This window comes from Grammomys surdaster, unplaced genomic scaffold (genome assembly GCF_004785775.1).
Source record: "Grammomys surdaster isolate TR1022 unplaced genomic scaffold, NIH_TR_1.0 129, whole genome shotgun sequence".
Lineage (NCBI taxonomy): Eukaryota > Metazoa > Chordata > Mammalia > Rodentia > Muridae > Grammomys > Grammomys surdaster.
In genome coordinates, this window is record NW_021604587.1 from 19,607,913 (window position 1) to 19,615,862 (window position 7,950).

General features: G+C 49.0%; 1 long non-coding RNA gene across 1 annotated transcript in view; it reads left to right on the plus strand.

Annotated features, from left to right (window-relative positions):
- The first annotated feature begins 375 nt into the window (after positions 1 to 375).
- Positions 376 to 7,950, plus strand: part of LOC114612270 — a 56,509-nt gene continuing 48,934 nt past the window's right edge. The window contains exons 1-2 of the long non-coding RNA XR_003709974.1: positions 376 to 482; positions 611 to 683. This is a non-coding gene — a long non-coding RNA (uncharacterized LOC114612270). The remainder of the gene's footprint in view (positions 483 to 610; positions 684 to 7,950) is intronic.

The window sequence follows — 7,950 nt, forward strand, 5'->3', positions numbered from 1 at the left end:
CACACTAACAGTCAGTTCAGAATAGATGATGATTTTAGATCAAAACTCTCTGATGATGATTTTAGATCAAAACTCTGTGCATAACGAAAAGCATGGACTGAAACGGGGGCTCTCAGGGCAAAGCAAACTCAGATGCCTTAAGGAAATAGCAAAAATGGATGCTTCCCTCTTCCGTGGGCTGCCAACGTGTTACAGTGACACTCAAATACATGTGGGGTCTCTGCCTTTTATTCTCGGTTGTCCCTAAGTCTCCTAACCAAAGCATCTCCTCCCTGATGAGGGTGATCGCTGGCTACAAGCCTGGATCACCCTGGATCACCCTGGAGCTCCCAGGGTCTGGGAAGCTGCTCTTTCCGGAAGGGTGGTAGAGACCCTGGGAACCAGACCAGCCGGGCTCACAAGTATGAAGAGAATGTCGGGAGAGGAAGTGGTCGCTCTGAGTCAGCATGAGTCATCTGGTTCCAGTGACAATGAAGACTGAGGTGTGTGCTTTGCGCTTTTTTCTTTTCTTGTCTTTTTTTTTTTTCCTAATCATGTGGACATCTCTGAGAATGAGGGGACTGGGTGACTTTACAGTGGCTGCTTTCTAAGTTTCAAAGTGACTTTCCAGGCAAGCTGCGCATACCTTGGGATCTTCACAGCATAGTGGCTGGGAAGGCGGACCGTCTACCAGCTTCTCCCTGGTGAGTACTTTCTGTCAATGATGTCTTCGTGCGCCTCTGAGCTGTGGCAGCTGCTGTGTCCTGGTGTAGACACTGCTTCTCCCAGACTTTGAAGGTTTTCTGAGGTCAGAAAAGTGGCTCCCTCTGCCTCTAGCCTACCTCTGCTGTGTCTGTGGGTCTCTTGGAGGAAGTTTCTGAGCTGTGCATTGTGGATGGTGGCTGTGTATTATGTTGTCTCAGAGGAGAGCGTGAGACTTGCCTGGGAAGGAAGCCACCTCAGATTCCTAGCTAGAAGCCAAAGTGAAGGTCAGAGATGGAGGTGGGTGAGTTTGTGCTAACTGGGCACTGAGGTTAGACTAGCTTCTGCTCCTGAGAAGCAGAAGGAAGAGCCAGCCCCCTGGGCAGCTTCTTGCCTCTTACTCAGGCAGCTGAGCCTGAGCTGTCCAGCTTCAGAGCAAGAAATATGGCAGAATTTTGGCTTTTCTCTGAACACGTGCAAATGGCTTCAGGACTGTATTTTACATACCTTGCTTCCCCTTAACGCTCCAGGTAGAAGATGTGTTCAAAAGCGAAAAGAAAAGCCGCAGTCTGGGGACCAGGAGGGGCATGGTGGAAGATAAGGGAATGGAGTGGGCTGAGTTACTGCTATTCTTATGAGCATATCTTTACTGTCAAATAAACAATTACAGTCACTGCTATGCTGCTTTCAAAGTAAATCTAAAAAGCGGTCATTTGCTTAAAAAGCACCATCACAGGCTGCAGGGAAGATAGGAGCCTGTTCTGAGCAACTCACTAGGGTGTGTGGGGCTTCCCGCGTTAAGTATGAGTCAGCATCCTAACTGAATGAGCCCTCAGAGCAGCTCCAACCGCCCTGAGCAGAACAGGAGCTCGCTGGCTTGGCCCAGGAGGGAACTTGGTCTTTGCTTGATATCAGCATTGGCTGGCCTCTGTGAAGAGTATAGTCACACATGTTCAGCTTTCTCCTGTCTCCTGTAATGTACCTGAGAGGTCCCTTGGTTGTCCCCTAGTCAGGAATACTGTGTTTGGCTTTCTCAGCATGCTTGAGCTGATGCTAATAGTTTTGGGTCCTGCCACTGACTGAGTTTGTTAAATGAAAACTCTGCAGTGTAGGAAGGACTAGGGTGGTCTAGAGCCACAATGGCACCCCACCCTTTGAAACAGTTCACACCTTGATGATTGGGAGAATCGGGTGAGATATGAACTTTGAAGCTGCCTTCCACAAGAGACAGGCACTACATTGGCTTAAGTAAATCAGAACGCAAGCTTCAGAGATGGAAAGCCTCCAAACACCTGCGAGAGAAATTCCTAGAGCAGTTCTGCATATGGAACCCACGGAGTTGCCAAAGGCTTCGCAGGTCAATACAAGGTTTGAATCTTCCCCCTGCTAGTTCTTCTGCTCTGCCCGAAGATTGTTTATCTGTGTTTTGATAACTGTGGGTGGGTCCCAGCTCTCAGGGGCCACACCCTGAAGCCACAAAACTTGGATAGCAAGATTAAAGGATTAGAAGGGAGGCTCTGAAGCAGGGCCAATGGGCCCTAGGCCCCCTTGACCCACTTCTGGAGACCTTGGACTTCTAGACTCTTGTTTGTCTACCTCAGACTAAAGGTCCCAAGGAGTTAGCACCTGCTGAGAGCTCAGGGAAGGGATGGAGGCAGGACTCCAGCACTATTACTTCTATGTGGTCCACTTTATTTCCAGTACTCTGAAGGCACATAGTTGGCAGGTTTGTAGTTGGCTACAGGACTTTTGCAGAAAGTGATTGACATTCGAGCCAGAGAGCAGTCGTCCTAAGGTCCTAAGGCTAAGAATAATAGTGGTAGCTCAGGGACATCCAAAGGAGAGACAGTCTACCACTCCTGGTTGGTCTGGCGTTCTTGGTGAGTAAGCTCTTCAAGTAACCAGAAAAATGCCACGTCATGGGCTCAAGAATGGTGACACAGTATGCCTGTGGGCCGAGCACACTTACATGGGTTTCCATGTCACACGTACGCAGGTCACAGCTATGACCTTATCTCTGGGTTCTGTGTCTTCAACCTCATGTGAGCATTGCTGGGGATTGTGGCTTGGTGGCGCTGTGTTTTGTTTTAGGCATTGATTTTGATCTGTCATGTAGAGAGAGGTCAGGCAGTCTTGTGGATTCTGACAGCTAATGGCCTCTCACCATGAGAAACAGCAGGGATGGACTGACAGGTCTCTTTAGTAATCAGGTGAGAGTTGTTGAACAAGACAGAAAAAAAGACTAAGGACAAGTGTAAAAACAAATCTCCCAAACTGTGATTTGTGCACAGAGTGGGTGGCTCAGTGGTAAGTAAAGGGCTTGCTGTGCAGGCAGCAGGACCTGAGTTCAGACTACCAGGTCCCAGGTAAAGCTGGACCCAGTTGCCTTTGTTTGTACTCCTAGTGCTTATGACAAGTGGGGAAGCTGAGCCTGGCGTGCAAGACATCCCATCTCAAGGTGAAGGGTGTTAGCTAGCACCCAAGGTTGTCGTCTGACCTCTATATGCATGGACCATGGACCATGGCATGTGCGGGTCTGTATTCACACATATGAAATCACACACACACACACACACACACACACACACACACCATGGTTTGTGACTTTGTTGTGGCTTCTACTTGCCTTGCTGAGCTGAGCTGAGTGTAGCTGCAGGCAGGAATCAGAGGAGCTCGTTCCATGGCAGGAATGGAGACCATGTTTGGAAGGGATGTCTAACTACAAACAGAAAGTGCTCCAGACTTGATGACAGTGGAAGTTACCCAGAATCCTGCTGTCATGGTGTGCTCGGCCTGGGACTAACTTGTGGATTGTGGCCTTGTCTCCTCTGGTCTTCTTCGTTGTAAGATATCTGCCCTACGACATTTTGTGTTCCCAGAGCACAGACTCTGTCTACTTCTTGAAGCTCCTGGTGTCTTGCCTTTCTCACTGTGAAGGAAGGATGAGATTCATGGCTGTGAGCCTTGGGAAGATTCTGGGGTATATACCAGTTGCCAGGAGATACTGTCACCAGGACAGGCATGTTCTCAGAGCTATGACCAGCCTCTCGCATCTGTCCCAGGCTCCCTTGCCCTGTGGTAGTCCACCAAGAACAAATCCTGTCCTTGAAACAAGGTCTCTCATGAGGTCTCAGTTCATGGCAGACTCTGCATTCAGCAGGGTCTTGCTTATTAGGCAAATGGAGACTACTTCTTGGTCCTCTCAGGAAACCTTGGGTTTTACCTGTCATGCTCACCTCCATTGTTATCACTATAACCTTCCTCCTCCTCCTCCTCCTTCTCCTCCTCCTCCTCCCCACCCCCTCCTCATCTACGTTATGGTCAGCATCGTTGTTATCACTGTAACCTTCCTCCTCCCCTTCCTCCTCCCCTTCCTCCTCACCCTTATTATCTACATCATTACAAAAGTACAGTTCCCATTTTATTCAGCCCAACCACACTCAGTGGGCCCTCCATTTAACTCCACAACAACCCCCAGGACCACAGGAAGGGAACAGTCACTTGCCTTCCTCACTGTCTCAGTGAAGATATACAGGTGCCAAAGAACCACTAGCCCATTCATTCAGCACAAGAAAATGGGCAAAAGCAGGCGGCCAATAGGGCTTCCTGTGTAATACACAGGGCTATCTGGGCCAAAGGTCAGGAAACCCAGGCCCCCTCAGCATGGACCGACCAGAGGTGGCACAGCTTGATTTGGTGCTGGTGTTCCCCAGCTGAAACCAGTGACAATTGTCCCTTAGCTCATCTAGATTCTTGCTACTTGAAAATGATTGCAAATGGGAGACACATCATACTGAAAACATGAAATAGGCCCCCAAAGACCTGAACGGAGCACAGTGTGGCATTTCCTTACAAATGCCAAAGATTTGTCTGTCTCAAAAGCCAGCCACATTCTCATGCCCAACCTTGGGGGTCCAGAATTGGCTTGGGTGATTTTTCTCTTTTGAGCTCTGTCTGTCCTGTGTGCAGTGTTTAAGCTCCGGGACCTGAGACTGGCCTGGCTGTGTTAGAGCATTGTGAATGTAATGTTTGTGTCTTAGTTAGGCTTTTACTGCTGTGAGCAGACACCCTGACCAAGGCAACTCTAAGACAACATTTCACTGGGGCTGGCTTACAGGTTCAGAGGTTCAGTCTATTATCATTAAGGCGGGAGGCACGGCAGTGTGCAGGCAGATGGTGCAGGAGAAGCTGAGAGTTCTACATCTTCATCTGAAGGCGGCTAGTAGAATATTGACTTCAGGGACCTAGGATGAGGGTCTTAAAGCCCACACCCACAGTGACACATCTACTTCAACAAAGCTACACCTACTCCAGCAGGTCCACACCCTCTAATAGTGCCACTTCCTGGGCTGGGCATATACAAACTATCACAATGTGGGTGGCACGGTCATGAGTCCCCAAAGCTACTCTAATGGCAAGAACCTGAGGGCCCTTCTCTGTCTCTGGCACCATAGCTAAAATTAGGGGCTGGGTCAAGGGCAGGGATCCTCCTAGGATCTGTTTGGATCCTAGTGCTCAAAGAAGAGACAGCAAGTTTGAAGGAAGCTGGTTCACAGGAAGGAGAGGGAAGCCAATGGTCAGCTAGTCTCATAGGATTCATTCTGATGAAAAGCTGGTAGTCGTTAGTACACCCTGAGAAGTGAGAACCGAAGTTTATCTAATCTAGCTTGGGTTCCTGGATTATCCTTTGCTTTCCAGGTTGATTACATGCAAACAAGGACTTCTGGGACAGGAGAGGCTGGGCGCCACTCTGTCCGGGAAAATGTATCATTTTAAAAGTAGAGAACTTTTGTTAATGGTGCATATATTCCCACTGCACTAGTAATTTGCAGTGTGTGAGGGCCTCACAGGCTCCTGGCGATTCAGCTGGACATATAGCAACATTTGTTAAATATCAGTGGCTCCCAAAGGATCCAAGCTCACTTGCTCTCAAACAGCTAAAGGGTTCTCTTCTCACAGTTGTGCTGTTCTCAGGCAGGAATCGACTTGTCCTGGGAGAGCCAGCAAGGCAGGCGGTTCATACACTGCTCGGCTCCATCATCCATCCGTAGCACTGGCGTCCTTTCTCCAGTTTGTCTTAGAGTTTGAAGAAGGCTGCTGAAGCTCTGGGCATCGTCATTGCATTGACAGGAGGAAGGAGGTGGGGAGGGGAAAAAGTTAGTCTTATGGATGTCAGCATCCTTTAAGATTTCCCTAAAATCCTCAGCAGACATGCTCAACTGACTTTTATTATCACTGTCTACGAATGCATAGGTAGAAGAAGATGGGGGGGGGATGAGACTCCCCATAGCAGGACTCACAAAAGGAGGATGTGGCTCTGAAGTAGAATCAAGTACAAGGGCTCTTGTCCCACTCATATTGTATTGCCCTCTTTGGCTCCAGAGGTGATAGGGACCCACCCATTTCAGCTCCTCTGGGGTTGATCAGGTAATTTCCAATACATAGAGCCCCTGGCCTTAGGGCCATACCTCTTTTGTTGCTCTAAGCAAAGTCACCTTTGTCTCCATGCTGGGCACCACCTGGCTTCTGAAACCAGTTTCTTGGCTTCCAACCTGGAACCAGGTGCCCTGTCCTGACTCGGGAGCAAGCTTCAGGAGGGAAGGCTGGATCTTCAGGTCAGGAGCAGCTGGGTTCCTGGTGTGTCCTCCTGGAGGAAAGAAGGCCATCTTGGAGGAGTCTGAGCAGCTTTCTTACAGCTGCGTGGAAGTCACTCGGGGAGGATACTTTCTGTCTCTCAGGCTCCTGGGGCGCCTAAAATATGCAACAAGCCCATATTGGTCAGCCACCAAATGAGAAGGGCCTCACCTCCCCTTCTCTCCACTTCCCTGGCTACTGTGCAGACTGTCAGTGGGGACAGGGTTTTTTCCTCCTGTCCTCTGCATCCCTCCTCACTTGATGCTGTGGAACGACAGTAATAGGCTCTGTCACACGGAGTGCTTTGTGAGTCTGAGATTGGGTATACAAAGGACCCAGAACAGAACCAGGCACCAAGCATGTCCCTCATGAACAGAGCAGGGCTTCACTGTGAAGTTTAGGTTGGCTTCAAACTCATGATCCTCCTGCCTCCACCCCAGGTACTGGGAGTAATGGCAGGGGCCACCATGAAGCTCCTTTATTAGTTAAACATCAAGATTTGCTCTTCATATATTCTGCCCGAAAAGCTTCCTGCTGCTTCCTGGGAGAGCCCTGTCCAGGTTCTACAAAGTGGATCCTGGACACGGAGGAGTCAATCGTTTGTCCCTGTGCCCATTCACAGTACAGAGAGGCTATGACATGAATGCAATTGACTTCAGTATTTTTAAATCATGCATAGGGTGCAGTGCCCGTGGAGGCCAGAAGAGGGCGTCAGATCTCCTGAGCTGGAGTTAGAGGTGGTTTGTGAGTTGTCCAGCATGAGTGCTGGGAACCAAACCCCAGGCCTCTACTAGAGCAGTATTTGCCCTTAACCACTGAGCCATCCATCTCCACAGCCCCACACGACTCTTGATAAGTCTCCTGCCTCACATCCTTCCTCTTCTTCCTGTGTTGTCAACAACAGCTTCTTTGTTGTTAGGGACAACAACGTTTCCTGTAAAGACTGTTTCCCAGGCTCCTTTGCAGTTAGAAAAATGAAGTCTAGTAGTGGGCTTGCCAAGGATGCTGGGAAAGCTCTTTAAAGGACGCTGACATCTCCAGCCCTTGACCTTTGCTCTCACACTTTCCTTCTTTGGATTCCCAAGTAGTCCAGGTACTTTGGCCTATCCTTTTGGGTTTTCTCCCTTCTTTCTTTCTGTCAAAATGCAGAGGAGATGGCCTGAGCTCTAGAAACCTTCTTGATCTTAAAAAAAAAAAGTCTGTCTTGGTACAACGATAAACTTCATTCACACTGGATTCATGATAAGGTCCATTGAAAATACATTATTCATGTTTTCCCTCTAATGAAAATATTTTGAGTGGAGCCTGCCGTGGACTCCAAGCACAGTACCCTCTGAGTCTGCTGGAATCATAGAATCTTCCTTGGAAACACTTTGCCTTGGGGAAGGAAACCTGAAGGAGCAGCTTACGAACTGTGGATGACCAGTGGCCATAGCAGCCGCCGCAGTAGACTATGAATGAGTATGACTTGCTTCTGTCTTTGGCAAAGAGATTTGACTGTTAGGGTCTGTGGATGAGCCTCTCTACACAGTCTCTCATGTTATCCTTGGACTCTCAGAGTAGACTTGCCCATTCATTTGCATTTGTGTGTGTGTGTGTGTGTGTGTGTGTGTGTGTGTGTGTGTGTGTGTGTGT